General features: G+C 34.7%; 1 protein-coding gene across 1 annotated transcript in view; it reads left to right on the forward strand.

Annotated features, from left to right (window-relative positions):
• VWC2L (von Willebrand factor C domain containing 2 like) overlaps window positions 1-19,793 on the forward strand; it is a 151,492-nt gene that overhangs the window by 940 nt on the left and 130,759 nt on the right. The window lies entirely within an intron of this gene.

Below are 19,793 nucleotides of genomic sequence, written 5' to 3' on the forward strand. Positions count from 1 at the left end.
TTTGCTTGCAGGACCCCAAAAAGAACTAAATTTTTGTCATAGTCCATTGTCAAAGGTAGTTAAAAAAAAAAAAAAGACTATTTTTCCAGCGTCCATAGTATTTCATAGTCGTTCTTTTACACCTGTGTCATATTTTTAAGTAATTTGGAGTTCATTTTTGTCTCTTTTCTCAAATGGCTAGTTTTAATTAGGATGTCCTACAAGCCAGATCTGAACCCTGAAAGTATAAATTATTATATCAAAATGTTCTCCCTGAATGTAATGGCAGTTTGTGCCTTGGAGTATCTGTCATACTGATGGCTTGATATGAAAGATTTTCATTTCATCTAACCAAGTTCTGTGAAAGGTGCTCAGAACCTTATAAGCAAAAGAAGATATAGACAGTTTTCAGTGTGACTGAAAGAAGAATGTTCAGTTATTAGCACTAATCCAACATCCTTCTTTACGATAGTCAAATGCTAGAAGAAAACAATATGTGGGAAAAAAGGGTTTAAACTGATCATGATCAGAGTATTTTATGTATTGGCATTTCATTGCATTTGGTTCATTCCAGGTTATGGGTTCAAACCAGTTGTAATCTACCCAAGAATACCCAATCACTTTAACTAGATTCCTTAGGACATGAAGGGAATTTTAATAATTATCGTATTCAACTTTCTTACACATAAATGTCATTCTAGACTTTTCTTTTTCATGTATTAGCATACTTTGTTGCACAATATTGAGAAGTAAAAGGCTTGAAAGTCTAGTAAAATTATCATTATTTATATCAAATAATAGTTAACAGTATAGTACATTTATTAACAGCTTTATGGTCTCTAAAATATTGGATATATTTTGACATTAGCTATTCTCACTTTTAGAGTAATGAAAGTAAATGCAAGTACTCAACACAATTTGATTCTAGACATGGTTCTAGAATCATGTCACTCTCCTCTCTAACATGCATACTTATTGAGAATAGAGTGCAAAGAGACACTGTAGAATAGCCTTACCCAAGCAAAAAAGTACATTGAATAAAATTTCTGAGATTTATATAATTTGGTCATCAAATTTAATAAATAAGAGACTGATTATTTGAATTTAGTTAACTCACTACTAAAAATGCTACAGTTTTTCCTCTATTAGATTTTTATTACAAAGGTAATATCTATTTCACCATGTCAAACAGTAAGAGATATATAAAGAAAAAGTTAATACTTTGCTCTAATTATATGTCCCTGCTATAGTCAATATACAACGCATTGACATGCATAACATTTCCACCTCTCTATGCCATGAGATTTTTAAAATGTGATTTTCAAAAAAAAGGATTGAAAGAAAACAGTTGCCACTTTTTCACAAGGATTTAGAATTATAAAAGCTATAGAGATTACCTTGGGCAAGCTCATAACAATGAAGAACCAGGTCCAAGAAAGTTTGTTACTTGTCCAAAATTGTCAGGTTATTTAACCTGCCTCTAAATACTGCCATTCTAATAACCTCTAAGAGAACTTGGGCTCAGGAGTCAGATAGATATGGATTCAAATCCCAAATTTATCATGTAGATGTAATATTTTGAAAGGACTCCTTAAGTGTTTGAGCCATGGTGGCATTGGCTATAAAATGGCCATCATAATAATTACTTTTCTTGGGAGGAGATATTAGAAAGAGTTAATGAGATAATTTATGAAAAAAATAGCAGCCTTGTGATGATTGGTACACCACAGATATTGACTAAATAGTTGTTGCCTTCCTCCTAAACTCTAATGTCCAGAGATTTACACTAAGTTCACAATTCCTTTATGTCTTCACCTACATCTTATAATGGAAGTTCATCTTTAAAAGTCACTCAGTTGAAAATTCCAATACTTTTTATAAATGTTCTACTTATCTATGTGCACTATATATATCTAAGTAAATATCAGTCATAATACCATCTTGATTCTCTTCCAATTTAGCTTGCAAGAGACAAGTAACTAATTTCAAAAGATATATGGAACTTTCACATAATTATCTTGGCATGTTATTAAGAAGGTTTTATATATTTTTACATATAATATATTCATCCAACAAACATTTTGGGACTATTTGGTGTACAAGATACTGTAGATGTATGTACACTGGAAAATAAGATACCTAGAAGGCAAAATCTCCACTCACAAGGAAGGAAAGAACAATATGGAAAGAGAATAGAGGGAAAAAGCAGTTTAAAGTATGTGATTGTGAAGCTCAACCCTAAGGCACTGTGGTGTCAGAAGCATATCAACATGGTGTGAGGTTTGGTTAAACAAACCTCCTTTTTCTTCAGCATGATCAAAGTTGAGCCTGTTCTTAAGAAAGTAATTCAGATTGATCTGGATAGATTAAAATTCCAAAGAGGAATTCTTGAGCAAGATCAGAGATTAGTATGAAATCTGCAAAGAGAGGAAGGAGATGGGGATAACAGGAAGCTGGATGTTGCTAAAAGACTCTTATAATAAGAGAGGGGTAAATTTGTACATATGTTTTGGAGAGTAGAGAGAAGAACTTGAATACCAGGCCAAAATATTTAAATTCAGTCTAAAGAATAACAAGGGATTAAATGAAGGTTTTACATAGAGATGACCTAGTTAAATGTGTTTTTTGAACAAGATTACCCTGTAGCCAAGTGTAGAATTGAATAGAGGTGAAGAAATTAATGGCTGAGGAGGTAGGGCTGTTGCAGAAAAAAGAGAATGAGTGACCAGCATGCATGAGGATAAAAACAGGGGAGTCTTCACAATAAAAATCTAAATTCCCTACTATAGTCTCAATTCTACTCATTGACTTCTCCAAGTATCCAAACTCTTAAGTGATTTCTCTTCCCTGCATGTTTGCAATGCTGTCTTATACTTTTTCACCATCGCATACCTGTGTAAGTCCTACTAGACTATTTCAAAACCCCATTTAAATCTCACCTCAACTGGAAAGCCCTATTCTATGCTGCATCCTGGGCTGGGTCTCACACCTTTCCTCTGTTCCCACAGCATGCTACACACACCATTATAAACAGGAACAGAAATCATAGCCAGATACTATCAAGACCTTTATGTGTATTACAACTTATTTCATTTCATAATAGCACTATGATGATAATACTTTAATTAGCACTGTTTTAAAGATAAGAAAACTGAAGCACCAAAGTGTAAGGTAGCTTGTCCAACATCACACAGCTCTACAGCAGAACTAGGATTCGTATCTAGGCAGCTTGACTGCAGAATCTAAGCTCTTCACCACCTCTACTGCCTTGATCACACTGCAATAACAGAATGTGAAACCACCTGTCTCTCCCACTGGACAGTGAACTCTTTGAGGCTAGGGACAGTGTTTTCTCCTGTTCCCAACCCCAGTACCATGTGAGCCACATAACAGCCATTCAATACATTTTTGATGAATGACATAATAGGTCAGATCTTAATTAAACCCACAGAATAAAAAAGCTAGAGTTCCTTTAAAATGCCTTAGTTTCTTCTTGTTTATGTGTTGATCTCTTCCTTTTAATTAAAGAAGCACTCAAAGTTCAGGTAAAGAGTATCTTTGGATCCTTAAAGATGATACATATTGCTCATTTCCATCTTGCTTTCTCCTCCTCCTCATTACCCCTTCCTAACCAAGGCTCATCTTGGATTTCATCTCCACACCAGTGTTACAATGACCACCCAGTGGGTTAAAACAGTTGCTATGTCTCACTTATATAGTTGCAAAACATATGTCCCTTAATCTTTTCTGATCACTATATTCAAATGTAAATTGATCCACATGTGTTGACTGATGGGAAGAATGTTATTTGTAAAGATTTTTTTCAACATTTACTGATTCAAGCTTTGAAAATGGATTTTTCTCTACTCTTTTTGAAAACTCTAAATTTTTCAGTGTTCTGGTAATATTGTATTAAGATAAAGGTCACTGTATAGTAGGTTCTCTCATCTTTCTTTTATATATAACCAGGCAAAATGACACTGGAACCTACTTTTTAAGACATAAGGAGCATAAATAATAAATTACAATAGCATTTACTACAAAAAAAAGTTGATTGGAAACATAGACTCTATCAGCTTTGGCTTGGTAGTTAACTATCTCATGCTGTGTTTCCCAAAGGGAGAAATAATTTATTTTGCTCAGTATTTTTATAACTCTCACTCAGAAAGAATTAGCCTTTTTGGATTTTTTTAATACTTTGAAACTTACACTGATTCAGTTTAGGTCAGACACTGAAGGTTATACTATATACAGCTGAAAGAGCCTTTGCATAGCCTGTCACATTTTAAAGTGATTTTCTATAGGCAACACCCAGTGTCCCTAATTCAGGATTTGGATTTGCCCACGACCTGTCTTTACTCTTGTGGGCACTGGCCTTTGTGCTTTTCCCCCTCTAAGCCAAAATAGTTGATCAGGTGGCTGATCTTTATTTTTAAAAGGTTCAGTGTTCTGAATCCTGTGCTCATGCTACATATTTTCTATGTATGAGGTCATTTAAAAAAAAAAAAAAATGTTTTCATGCGGGGTAAGCTGCCTAGTTTTTGCCCTAGAATTTATATTTAATATTTAAATCTTGAAGAAAGCAGCAAAGTGGACAGAAAAATAATCACTTGTAGTATTTTGCCAAATCATCATACCCTATAACAAATGTCAATGCCAGTTAAGGTTTAGAATTGACTTGCCTTCAATGGGTATATTCGCAGGAAGACAGGCTTTCCAGCTTTCTCACTAATCTGTGCCCCCAACAGGAATGTCCAATATGGTAATATTAAATCTGTGAAAGTGTTTGGGTAGAAAGGATTATTGAATTTAGGTCTTTGTGATCTGTTTGATATTGGTTTGTTTTTAAATGGAGAAAGAATGAAAGGCAACATGTACCCGGAACTAATGATCAAATATATGAAAGAACAGGAAAAAATGGAAGCTGTGAAGAAATCCCAATTGAGGGACTGAGTTAACACTTTACAGAAACACAATTCACTCCATCCCACCCACCCTCTGCCATTGCATCAGTTTCTATGAAAGGCATAGAAACTAAGATTTCTGTGCTAAGCAAAGGGGTACAGAATGCATCTTTCCAGAGGTGTGAAGGTTTTATTTATTGTAATAACAGAGAAATAAGTAGATTTTGAGAATATGAGTGGGACTTTTTAAAGATTTTTTCCAAGAGAGGGTTTACAAATTCTCTACAAATGGTTAAAGGGGTCACCAGGGGCATTTGTAAGAGTCCAGCCAAAGAAAGTCCTAGAAAACATTGTAATTTCATACATCAAAGATAAGTGAGGATCATTGCTGGGAAGTTGAGAAGACTAATTCCAGTAAGTGTTGACTTTGCAAAATACAGTTTCTGTTTTGCAGAGTATGTTGTGATTTTTAATGTTAAAATTGCCTTTCAATGAATTCAGGAATGGCTTCTCCTTTCAAGTTGCTACAAAATAACAAAAATTAATAATGCTACTCAGTAATGCCTTTTGCTCATCTGAGGGTCAGCCCCAGCATGAAGAACAAAGTGGCTATTCCCCATGGGGAATTCCCATCTTTGTAAGCAACTGTGGAACTTCTACTTAATTTGTATAACCTCTGACCAATTTCAGAGATTAGAAGTCAATTTTGTTAAAACTTAAATTTATAAAGTTCCTCTCACCTTTCTCATTATTTTTATATTGTTCTCAGTTGGCATTTTTTAACTCTATAGAACTGCACTAAAAGGGAGCAGATCAGATTTTTAAAATAATTTGTTTTTTCAAAAGCTTGGGATAATTGGGAATGAACCTCTTCTTTCAACACCTTTAACATGAGGGAGTAGAATTGGAAGAATAAATGGCTTCCAAGTTAACCCCTGAATGGGATAAAATGGTCTGTTTCTAGTCATAAAAAATCTCTTGCTTTAAATTTTAAGAGAATTAATGGTCAGCTAGCCCTTTGGTTAGCTGTATGTAGGGATAGTTTTTCATGCTCACCCACTATATTTATTGCTGTCCTTCATATTGCAAGATGCAGCTGTTAATGGTGATAACTGTGTGATAAGTATGACTACAGAGATTTGTGACTGGGCTTCTGTGCTCAGTGCAGAGGGGGTGATCAGTGTTTGATCTGCAGCCACATCTGAGATTTGCGGAGCTTGTCACTGTTAGTGATTACCTCAGACTTGAGGTCAGCCATCAGCTGTTTATAGACATTGCTGCCCACTCTTTACTCTCCAACAGTGTAAGAAAATGAAACTGAAAAGAAAGACCTGGTAGTCTCCCTCTCAAACTTTCACTCCAATTGTACAAGACTTTGGATACATTTGAAATTTGCCTGTTTTTAATGGTGGCTTTACTCACCGAAATACATAATCAGTCAGTGGTATGATATTAGCAAGCATAATTTTTTCTATTTTTTCACATCTTATTTCATAACTCAGGACTATGTATTTTATGTTAATTGTGTAGATTATTCTAACATACATAATCTCAATGGAAAGTGTTCCATACCTGCAGTGATTTGAGTGTGTGTGTGTGTGTGTGTGTGTGTGTGTGTGTGTGTGTGTGAAAGAAATTTGAGGGACCAGGAATGTTCTTACTTGAAGAAAATCTTACTTTAAGATTAGGTAAATCCTTTGTTTCTACTCCTCCTTATTCACCCTGACCATATTTTTGTTTAGTTTTGTTTTCCTACAACTTGATTTATACATCAGCGTGTTTAATGAAGGGCAGCACAAGAAAAACTTATTGGTTTATCTTTTTAGTTATACTTTGACAACATTTCCAGGAAGAGCTTGAAACAAATAACTAAGAGATGGTTTGAAGTGATCAGTAGGTTGGCTTATTAGGTTGGCTTATCCAGGGCATCCTTCTCAAAAATAGCCATTATTAATTGGAGACTGGCTTATTTTAGAGTCTGTACTTTGGACTTTTATCATCACTGCTGATTAGCATCAGTAATTTCATTCGAACACACTGTCCTTTGTGGATCCCCTTGCCTCCAGCCTGCTGTATAGCATATCACAATAAAGCCTCCTTTGCAAGGATTTAATGACACCATGAAAAGAGTGAATAAAGTACTAAAGTAACAAGAAAAATCATTTATCCCTTAAAAAAGTTTTCAGATGTTATTATTTTATGCCTGTAGAAAGTTATCTAAAGTGGAAAGAAGTCCTCTGAACCTAACTTTAACTTTTTCCCCCATGTGTCATGTGACCATAAACAAAACTCAAATACTTTTATTTGTTCTAACTATAGGATAGATACAATGATGTCATCATATATGTCTTACAAGAAATTAATAGCATTGAGAACTTGAAAATTATAGTATTACATATCAGTTTGTAACTTAATTCTACCTGCTCAAAGTTTTGTTGTGCTTTTTTTTTTTAATTAGTTTAATATTGACCTTGACTACCATTGTTACTTCTTGGCATGAGGCCAGACTTCTAGTATATGAGTTTGCATGTATTCTTCTATTTATAAAGGCAAGCATTATGGTTTCTTTTTTGTAATTCAGATCCTTGCTACTTTTAAGAGTTGACCATAGAATTTTAGATTTGAAAAAAAACTTTGAAATTATTTTGTCTAATGTCCTTATTTTACAGATGATAAACAAAGGCCAACTGAAACTTACTGAAAAGACCATAATGACATAGCTCATTATTTGCAAAAATAGTATTAATACATTGCTGTCCTGTGGTTTTTTTTCACATTTTACTATCTTCAGTTTTAACAAGAAAATGTCACTCATTTGCATCTTCCTTTGCAATAAATCTGTTGGATGCAGATTTATTTCAGCTAATTGTCTATAGAAATGTGATATCAGGACCTATCACCATGACAACCCAGAGTTACAAGTAGACAAGAACAATAAAATATTGGCATATCTAAAATCAGTCTCTGACATAGATAGAGTACAATTTACAAAAAAGAATCTAAGTTTGCAAAGGCTCTGTTAAAAAAGGGATCCTTTGTCTATGAAAAATCCTATAATTAAACCAAGTAATATAGGCCAAAATAAAATAAAATCCCATTAGATTAACAATACCTATTTATTTTCATGGATACTACTTTATACTAGGAAGTAACAAAGGAACTAAATTAGCTGTTCTTGCCATATATTTGGTGATTTTAGGAACTGAGGATTCATGTTCTTGATGTCACCCTGCAAGCACCTGCCTCTCATGATAGGGCAGGAATGAAATGTGAAAAATGGATGAGGTATAAAAAATCTCTAGTTCCATGGCATTAGAACAAAGGAATATCCCTAAATTGGCATATGATCAGTATTATCTCAGGAAAGAATGTTTCAGAAATTCTGATTCCTTGATCTCCCTAATTCTGATTGAAATTATTTAAATTTATGTGTTTCTAAAGTTTCCCAGATTATTCTAATGATCAGCTAGATCTGGGAATCACTGTCATGATGAATGTAGCATTTTCTAGACTCTTTTCTAGGCAACACCAGCACTCTGTAATATTCTTAGGAAGGATTTCTGATTTCTTTTCATGGTCAAGTAAATCTGAGAAATGATGTATCCTTTAATGGCTCTTAGAAATGTGGAGTGTACATTAGTATATTGACATTCCTTGAGCATTTTTAAAAGGTTTGTTTGAGAGTCAGTATGTATTATTCAACAGCTATGAACTTGACAGGGAGGTGAAAACTGGATTTTAGAGTAGGCTCTACCACTTACCAGCCAAGTGACCTAGGTGTGCATTAGTTTACCTCTGTAGGTTTTAGTGTACACACCTCTCGAAGAGAGATAATAGTAGAAACTACTTGGCATACAATAAGGGATTCATAAAAGCTACCTGACATTTCTACTACTATTACCACTAAGCTGTATACAGGATTTCACAAATTTATGTGACAGAAGAAAACTTTTTTCCTCAGAACATCTACTAACATCTTAAAGTTCATAAGAGTTCAATGAAACACAGTTTAAGAAATACTTTACTAATGATTCAACATACCCTAATTTCTTTAACTCTTATGGGCAGTTAATAATAAAAATCTGTATGTCTCAGCTTAGGTTTATTCTATGGCTCTTTTTAAAGTCCCCGACATTGAAATTAATGTGACTGTTCATGGTAATTAATTTGTGTTGCATAAAACAATTTAATTTAAAAATTAGTTCTTCATCATCATCATGCCAGTTACATATAACCAAAACTCTAAGAGATTGACAAACTATCATCCATGAGCCAAGTCCAGCTATCTGCTTTTGTAAGTAGAATCTTATTGAAAAACAGCTATGCTTATTCATCTCTGTATTGTCTATGGTGGATTTTAGGCTGCAGTGAAGAGCTAAGTAGTTTCCCCAGAGACCATAGGATTCACATGGGTCAAAAGTATTTACTATCTGGTCTACAGAAAAAGTTTGCCAACCCCTGATCTATGATAAAGTTATTCTTCCCTTATTATTCTTTCAAACTGTGTTGTCATCAAATCTTTCTAATCTGCATTCTTGAAGGTTAAACATTCTTTGGATACTGATAGATATATAGGTCCAACTTCACTTGAAGGTGGTCTCAAGTATTTCTTTTCACATATGTAACTTTTAAAAAGCATTAGATTCACCTATTTTAATTGTTGTTATACATACCTAACAACAATATTAAGCCATATATCTCTTTGCACACTTGCCTTCAATCAGTACAGCTTTGCTCTTTGCATTGATGAATAATAATTTAATAACTTCCCCCTAAGAATTCTCAGATGAGACAGATAAGCAAAGATGATAAAAATTTCCATTAGGTTTGCTCTACCTTGTGCTCTCTTTTAATAGTGTGACAAGTCAAGTAGGTATTTTTAATTTGATGTAATATAATAAATATCTTTCATGTTATAATAATAAATGAAAATATGTATACTGTCTGCTCACTTAGGTATTCAGTTCATTCTTATAACTTTTCAAGTCAACTCACACAATCCATAGTTTGATTCATTAAATATTCGAAATATCACTGACATGTGGAAAAGTGGTAGGTTTCGTGGGGTTGTACCAAAATATGTCAGACATAAATCTGACCCTCAAAATGCTCCTGGTCTACCAAAAGGAATAATACAAGTACCACTGATAGCAGGGGACCTGTGATGACTGAACTAGGAACTCATATGAAGAAAAGGGGAATTCAGTCTGGAGGACTTAAGATATCTTAAGAGTGGGGATTTCAGCACACCGAAAATATTTCAGACAAAACTGGAACACTGGCAAAAGTAAGCACAAAGCACAGGCAGAGAAAAATTAGTTAACCCCATGAATTAAGCCAGGGCATAAGGTATAGAGGAAACAAAACATGAGAGATCAGATTGAGAAGGGGACATGGGTCCAGCTCACAATGTGAATGCCATGCCAGGTCAAGGAGTTTTGGTCAAAGCCCGGGCTGAGCGGGGAGCCACTAAGGGGCTCAGATCTGGAAGTGACACAACCAGATCTGTGCCTGAGGCAAACATCAAATAATAGCTAACAATTTTACAAAATATTTTGCATCTGTGTTCCCTCAAGAATTATTTAGTTCCAAGATATTTTTATTCTCATTTTCTAAATGAGAAGGAAGGGCTTCGGACTAACTCTGGCGTTCTTCTCATTATACCTGACCAGCTTCCACAAGTTCACTAAGGACGTTTTGCAAGATATGGTTGAGATGGCTTCATTTTCACGAGTCTACATGCCCTATATTCTTCTATAGGTGTTCAGTTATAACTCTGAAATATTTCATATTAAATCCTGTATCCTCCTGGTGGAAATGTATACATGCTAAGATGAGGAAAATTCTTTCCCTGCATCACGTTTTACAGGGCTCAATTTCTTTCATTTTAAAAACTCCCATTGCCATGAAGAGGTATGAATCTAAGAAAGAAAAAAAAAAAAGAAGTATGAATCTAAGGCACTGTCCTATCCATTAAAAATTAATAACAGCTGCATTCTGAATGCAGTGAGAATTGCCCAGGAATATTTTTTGCAAATTTAGAGTTTTTTCTAAATCTTTACATCAGTGAAATACAAATTTAAAAACAACAACAACAACAAACCATGGATTTTGTTAATGAGTTTTATAGTCTTAGAAATACCATAGTCATCACAAAAACTTCCAGTGGTTACCAAATTAAGTCATTTTTCTTTATTATGAGAGAACAGCCACAGGTCTCTGGAACTCCATTTATTTTCACTGCATATTTGTTTTATTTCCCATTCCTAAATATGACAGGGGAAAAAATTAAAAGTATTCAGCCTAACTTTAATTTTCCCCCAACGTTAAAAATAAAATCCTACTAGAATAGCAAACCTTTGACTGCTGAGATTTAGAAAGCTTCATTAGGGAGAAAAAGGACAATCACAGAGAATCTTCCTTTTGTTAATGAGACTCTAGGACATTCACATCAAAGCTAGAACATACCTATATCAAGATTCAAAAAAAAAAAATGTGAGCTAAAGTTACCCTGTAAAATATCTGTTTGGGCCAAGAATTTGATTAAAGATTGAAGTTTCATCTCTGTAAAAAAGAATCTAATTAGCTATCTAAAAATGTTGCCCAATGTCATCCTCATCTAACCATAATATGAGTGCGTACATTGCTACATTTTAGAGATGCAGCCCAAATTGCTTTTAAAACTCTAAAAGATATATTCTTTACAAATTCAATATTTCATATAATTCATAATGGAAATGATCATTTCATAATGGAAATGATCATTTCATAATTTCATAAAAATAATTTATAATCAATATATACCATTGAGAAATACTTGGCCATTGAAAATGGATGAAGAGAAATAAAAAAAATAAGTAAATAAACACTGGTCAAGTTCAAACCTAGGATGACGATGAGGATCTTTTAACCAATGCTACATAGTTTATATATTACATAATTTCCTTTTAGTCTCCTAAGAATCCAGTGGCAAAATTAGAGTCCTATTAATATTATCTTGTCATTACCTCCACCTTACAAATGAGAAAACCCAGGTTCAAGCGATTTAAGATAAAACAACAGTCTTTAATGGCAGGATTTGAGCTCCAAATGTGCTCATTCTACATTGTCATATGGCCAAATTGCATTGAGCAATAGCACTAGCCATCTATTTTTTTATTTTTTATTTTTTGAGAGAAAGAGTGAGCAGGGGAGGGGCAGAGGAAGAGAGAGAATTAGGGTGTGGAGCCTGACTCAGGGCACAATCCCACCACCCTGAGATCATGACCTGAGCCAAAATCAATAGACATTCAACTGACTGAGCTACCCAAGAGCCCCAGCACTAGCCATTTTTACACACAGTTTCAAAATTGTGACTGCTTCTGCTGAGCCTTACATCAAAAAAATACATACCAAAGTCAAAAGGCTTATCAAGACATTACTCGGTCAAGATATTTTTAATTAAAATATACTTTCATTTTATTGCCCATAAGCCATCTCAACATATTTTTGTGGAATGAGGTAAGCTATGAATTAAGCATCAAATAATGAAATATAAAATTCAAAAGGAAATTGCTGTTTGGACTTAAAATTGGAAATTAACATATTTTAATATTAGCACTTATAAAATACTTCACATTAATTTTTAATTACTACCTCTTCATAACATATAAAAGTACAATGTTGCCAGCAAATGGAAAAGGAAGAAAAGACTTCAACTTTTAGTAAATTTTTGCCCAGAGAAATCCTGAGACAGTGGCAGAGAGAGACTTCTGAACTAACAATCTGATTGGCACTCCCAATACAAATGGATTTGGTGGTTGCAGGCCTAGAACTTTCACCTCCTAACCCTGAAGAGCCGTGAGTCCAGTGACATCCATGCAAGGCACCTCCTTTCAGTGTTTCTCATAGAATAGAACTGATTCTTTCAGGTTGTAGAATTCTAACGGTGATGTATTCTCCCCCACGCACACATGGCCCTGTTTTAATGCTACTGTAGATGACTGGCTTTTAACTGATATCAACAATCTGTTCTTTTTGGTGTCGACAGGAAAGTTTTGAAGCTATACAGTTGCTCATTTTTTTCTTTTTGCATAAATAGGTGATAAGTAGAGCATCCTTAGCATGGAGATATAGAGGCTCTAGACAAAATATTCTGTTCACCGTCAAGGGCCTTTTTTTTGGTACCAAAGCCCAAAGTCAATCCAGCTTATCAGCGAAGGGCTAAAGGCTCCTGCTTTCCTAAGCTATTCATGCAACAATAGGTGTGACACTTTATCAAAATCTTTACTTCATTGTGAATCCTCTAGCCTTCATCTATACCTTTGGGTTCTCCTTTGAAGACTGTAGAGACCACTAAAGCATCCTTTCTTTTTTTCTTAAATCCATACTGGTATTTCCTTAATAAGTATGTTTTGCCTATTTAAAAAAAAAAATACATCTGTGACTGCAACTAAAGAAAGATATTTTTGCTTACATTCTCCTTATCTATAGTTTATTTTTCCATATGCTATTCTTCATATTTCAGAAAAAGCTGCATTTTATTGTCATGAAATTCCTTGAAAATATTCAGGAAAAAATTGGTTCTATATAACATCACTTTATTAGAATAGACAGTATATAATTGTAGAGGTGCCTGCTCTTGAAAAATATTTTTAAATAGTTTTTTTAGGAAAAAATATTTTTTAAAGATTTATTTGAGGAGGGGGAAGGGCAAAGGGAGAGAGAAACTTAAGCAGATTCCGTGCTGAGCATGGAGCCTGAAGCAGAGCTTAATCCTACAACCCTGAGATCACAACCTGAGCCAAAACCAAGAGTGGGATGCTTAACTAACTGCCACCCAGGCACCCCTAGGAAAAAATATTTTTAAAGAAAAAAAATCAATATGATCTCACTGTTGTGTTGCAATTATAATGGTAAATTTCAAGACTGAGTGAACTTTTTTTGTACTTGATAATTAATAATTTTAGATTGGGTATTTCAACTGCTTTACAATATCCTTGTGTTATACATTAGGCTCAGAATAAATACAAATAAAAATAGATTAACTCCAATAATTCTGTCCTCCTTTGTAATAATACCATCAGTTATTTTTATAAAAAAAATCATTTGTTTTACAAAATCAAAATTTATTTCTATAGATATCTTAGCTCCTCTTCTAGATTGGCATTTGTTAAGGGCAGGCTAGATATATAGTTCATCTTGGTATACTTTATATACCTTATCTTATATATAATACAAATTTAATAGAGTCAATAAATAATTTTTAAATTCACATATCTTATTTCTGAATCTGAGTTTGTTATATTTACATGAGCAAAGCTATGTGGACTCTTTACAATCACCTGGCTAAAAATGTTTATTTTCAAGAAACATAAAGTGGTTAACACCCAAGAAATAATATTCCAGAATGTATTATCAAAATACCAGCTTCTCAGACAAAGCCAGAACACCTATTATTTAACTTATTACTCAAATGATAACATCATACACATTTGCTGACAAACTGAGGTTGTTACTTAAAAAAAAATCTACACATCCGGTTTTTTTTTTTAAGATTTTATTTACTTATGTGAGAGAGAGCCTGAGAGAGAGATCATGAGCAGGGTGGAGGGACAGAGGGAGAAGCAAACTCCCCACTGAGCATAAAGGCCTATGTGGGACTCGATCCCAGGACTCTGGGATCATGACCTGAGCCAAAGGCAGACACTTAATCGACTGAACCACCCAGGTGCCTTATGCATCCGGTTTTCTATTTGCTTCAGTAGTATTAAAATTCTTAAAGAAATTCCAACTCTGTTCATAATTTGATAAGACTTATCATCTCAGTGTTTCAAATGTGCTCCAACCAATAGGGCAGATCACTGAAGAGGTCACTACAGTCCCATTTGATGCAGGACACTGAGAAGCATTTTAATCAGTGATGCAATGGTTTTACTTTCAGAGGATTGTGAATTTTGTTTAAAATCCATTGGCTCTATTGATTAGTAGGTGACATCTGCCACATGCAAATTACTAGCTACAGGAGTGACAGTGGATGTTAAATACTGTTGTACTCTGTAATTTAATGTATATTTTAATGAAGTGAACAGTGAGATTCCTGACAGGCATCAGCAACTTTGAAATAGTCTTCCAAATTTCTCATACACTTTGAAAGTAATGAGATTTGTTCCATAAAGTGATAAAATTTATGCCATAAATTATCTCTAAAAGAAGAATGCATCTTAAAGTAGTATCTTTTCCTTGGTAGAGATCAAATTTTAAATAGTTGTTAATGGGAAGTTTTTAGAAAAACAATCTGAGCTATATTCTCTTTGAGAATTTTTGCCAAAACTATCAAAGGAATGGAGCACCGTATGGTATGTGAAGCTTAATATCACTTGGTCAGAAGGAAAGCCATTGATACAGTAGTTAGTGTGCTAAAACTTGGCACTTAGAATATATCCCATCCATGCATGCATCCATTGCTTCTGTTTCGACAATGCTCACGGAAGGCTTTCTAGGAATCAAGCTTTATTCCTCAGAATATTCAGGATGTGTTTTGTTGGACTTTGTAATCTAACTCATCCCTTAGGAAAATGGGCTTGTTTAAAATCAGGATTGTTGTGTATTGTTTTCCTGAAAAATAGTTCATAATATACTATAATCATTTTGTTTAAGAAGCAACCATTAAACCTAACACACATTATAAAATGAGACTAGCTTTTTCTCAGACCTTTTAGGAATTCCTCTGCATGTATTCTTACCCTAAATTTAGTTATGATGGTATTTGCTAGTGCAATAAATCTGTAATTATCTATTGCGAGAAAGTCTAGTCAATGGAGTGCTTGAAGATTGATTTAACTAGTGATCCACACAGTGGATATAGTGAATTTCAAATTGCCTTTAGAGAGTGAGTTTATGTTCACTGTCATAATTTTGGAACCCAAATACTTTTTCATGACTCAGTCAGAAACCTTTCCCCACAAAGTGCCCTTTATAATATTTAAATAAAATACAAATGTCTTACTGAATCAGAATCTTACCCCATGCATGATGAACATAAATGAACCTGCCCAGAGGTATGGTTTAACAAACAAGAAAACATAGATTATGCATAAATGATTATGCATATGTTAACAAATATTTATTGAGTGTCTATTATGGGCTAAGATATCTTCTTGGTTCTGAGAGTACAGCAATGATCAATATACTACAAGAAGCTTATAATCCGTAGGGAAGGCAGATAAAAATAAACAAACATATAATCAAACCAGTAAAATAACCTCATGCATTGATGAGCGCTCTGAATGGGCAATGTGAGGGAGAGAGATATGATGGAAAGATATTCAGGGAAGACCTCCCTAGAGAAAGGGTATTTGAGTTGTTATTTAGATGCTGAGACATCAGAAAAATAAAATGGGTTTGTTTCTTTTCTTTTCTCTTTTCTTTTCCCTGGGTGATTTATAATGGTCATTTTAACCATCCATAATTAGTCTTTATCTAGAGGCTTCTTATAACAAATTTTCTTCAGTGTGTTTCTGACATAATTAATTCTACTGGTACACAAATCCTCCCTCCAAGCCCCCAACAAACCAAGCCCTATAAAACTTTACTGCAACCACCTCTGTAATCAGATCCCACTTTGAACAAGAAAAATAACCTAAATATTCCTTTAAATCTAGTCTTATGCTATAGTCCAATTTTATACTTTTTAAATTTTTTTCAGAAAGCCATCAATAAGTATGCAAATGAATGATAACATAGTATTATTTCTTACACAGTTTATGTGCTTCACAATAACTCTGTGAGACTGGTAATACTGTCCCATTTTATAGATTAAGAAACTAAAGCACAGAAAGGTGATCTCATTTTCCCAAGATTCACACCTAGTGATAAAGCATCTGAGACTAGAACTCAAGTATTAAGTCTACAGAGAAGTTTCTTCTAACCAGGATATTACAGCCACCCAAACAAAGCCAACTAAATGAAATTTTTTTTTCTAATTTTCCAAGTTCAGAGTTTCTCAGCTTGTAAGAATTCTGTTACCTTAAACTTCACTGAATTGAAAGTAAACTGAACACTGCTCTGCACCTTGTCACTTTGAGGTTTGAATTTGGGTAACAAATCTGATAGGCTGTGACTATTTCCTTGTGGATGCTCTATAAACAATGTCAGGAACAGCCTCCACATAAATAATGATGCCACATGATATTGTTATATAGACCAAACATCCAGGCTTTCATCAGATATGAAAAGTAAGTCTCGGTGTATTCAGAGTACAAAATAAATGTGCATTTACCACAAATATTTTAAAAATTCTCTGCAACCAGTCTGCAATAACATGTTCTCATAATCCTATGTCGACTCTTAGTGATGACTACATTTGCTTCAATTCTCACAAACAGCATATTTGACAATTTTTCTGGAGTTACTCAGTTATTCTAGTAAGCTAAGTTACTAGATCTCAGGCTACTTTCTGCATTTTAGAAAATCATGGAGCATTCTGTTGTTCCCAGGGTTCTGGTATCTCCCATCCAATTCTCTAAGAATTCTCAAAAATCACAGACAGTGGCATTGGGATTTCAGCTTCAAGGTCTTCAGAAGTTAACCATTGAAAAAATGATATGTATTGCCATACTTCCATTTTAATACAAAGCAGAAAAATTGGGATTCTTAGTCACTTAAACCAGAATTTAAGAAAGAACCCCCTTCTACTCTATTATAAAATAATTTTATATAATTATATGTATATATACATATATATATACACACACACACACACACATATATATATACACATATATATATGTAGTAGGAAACCCCTTTGAAATTTGGGGGCAGCTGGGACAGCATTTGAATTTGCCATGCAAATATATTCAGTGATAGCAGGAACTACAGATAAAATGCATGGTTTCTACTTAAACAGAGTGCCACATTAGATATTCAAAACCCCTAAGCAGAAGGTGTACAGAGTCCTAACAGACATAAAATACTCAAATTATCTAATACATACGTGAATACAATATTTGACCTCTAATCTTAATTTCAATTAAAATTTATGTAAAGGTAGATATAGTGAATGCCACTTTATTTTCCAAAGCTTTCACAGAAATGAAGTGTTCTGTGAGATTGCTTAGGAACAGATTTTTCTTGTATAAAATTTTCGGGTGGTGTCATTTAATCATCTTACTTACCAAATCTCTAGCTGACAAAAGTCATGTACTAGTTGTAATTTCACATGCTCTTCTAAAAAAGGCGAGCAGGAATAATTTTTTTCCGAGTACTTATTCCAGTGTTCTCTGTTCCTCTAAGGATAGCTTTATTGTTTAATCTTCGGTTTTACGGGGACAGTTTCAGATTTAATCTATAGTTTATACATTGAAGAGCCTGATAAAAAGAAATTTGCAACCAGCTCAGTCTTAAGATGTAAAGATTATTCAAAGAGCCAAACCTTTCACTTTTAGGCTGCAAGGTGGGAAGGATTTTTTTTTTTAAATTATGTTATGTTAATCACCATACATTACATCATTAGTTTTTGATGTAGTGTTCCATGATTCATTGTTTGCGTATAACACCCAGTGCTCCATTCAGTATGTGCCCTCTTTAATACCCATCACCAGGCTAACCCATCTCCCCATCCCCCTCCCCTCTAGAACCCTTAGTTTGTTTCTCAGAGTCCAAAGTCTCTCATGGTTCGTCTCGGTGGGAAGGATTTTTAAACTGAACTTAATGTCAAGGGAGCATACTGCTCACTCCCGGGGACTTCTTGCTGCTTAGGCAATGTCTTTTCAGAAGTGTAGGAGATTTTGTTTACTTATTTGACAGAGACACAGCGAGAGAGGGAACACAAGCAGGGGGAGTGGGAGAGGGAGAAGCAGAAGAGTAGGAGAAAGCAGGGACAGTAGAGGAAGTCAAGGTGGGCAAAAAATCACTGGCGTCTGAACTGATGAACTCATGAAGGCAAAGTCCTGATAAGGTTGGAGAGGAAAGAAGGGCCTTTGGAATGAGGTCAATGGGTTAAATCTGACTGAGTGTTCCGAATGGGGGTGGAGCACACATGGAGATTGAGGATAAGAAGAAACGGACTGAAACGGGTTTGAAAACAAAACAAAACAACTTAAGGAAAACAAAAGAGGAAATGACACGTTTCTGACAAGAGATTCTGGGCCAGGAAGGGTGTGGCATATGAATAAAGTCACGGTCAGAGGAGGACTCAAAGACAATGTCACTCAGCGGCCAGGGTGACATTCTTACTTTCCGAGTTTATGTTTCTCATTACGCAAGATCCCTTCAAAGATCAGGTGTACTTTTATCACCAAGGCTTGTAGTCCTAGCTCTTCCTCAGAACACTTCTCAGAATTCCAGTGCACACACATCCAGTCTCCACTGGCTTCCCACAGATGCCCCTGGGTCCTTACTGGACCATTATCTGTTTGTGCTTCTCCCAGATACCCATGAGTATAGTTACCAGGCTAAAGATGCCAACACTCCCAAGAACGTGAGCCTCGTGGCGACGTAACTTCAACCTACTATACTTTTCTTACTAATTTACATTTGCAGAAGGTTAAAAAGCTCTATGGCTCCATGATAATCTCTTTATGCACTAAGTACCCTAGTGAAATTCTCTTACTTAGCAGAGGTACATATCTTCCATAAATCAATTATTCAGTTCCTAATGGCTATTCCTCTGGATCTGGTGTGCATGGAGAAGGGTAGAAAGCACTGGAAAATTAACTACTCCAATGGGAGTACCCAGAATAGTGATTCTTGCTCTCACTGGCAGTATGGTATAGCAGGTCTGCTGCCTGGGTTCAAATCCTGCCTCTATCTTAACCTGCAGGAGTGGGGAAGTTATTGACCCTCTCTCAGCCTATGTCCTCATCTGTGGGATGGAGATAATAACAAATCTTCCTTCATAGCGTTATTATGAGAAATAAGTTGATATAGGTA

This window comes from Neomonachus schauinslandi, chromosome 3, assembly GCF_002201575.2.
Source record: "Neomonachus schauinslandi chromosome 3, ASM220157v2, whole genome shotgun sequence".
In the NCBI taxonomy this organism is placed as follows: domain Eukaryota; kingdom Metazoa; phylum Chordata; class Mammalia; order Carnivora; family Phocidae; genus Neomonachus; species Neomonachus schauinslandi.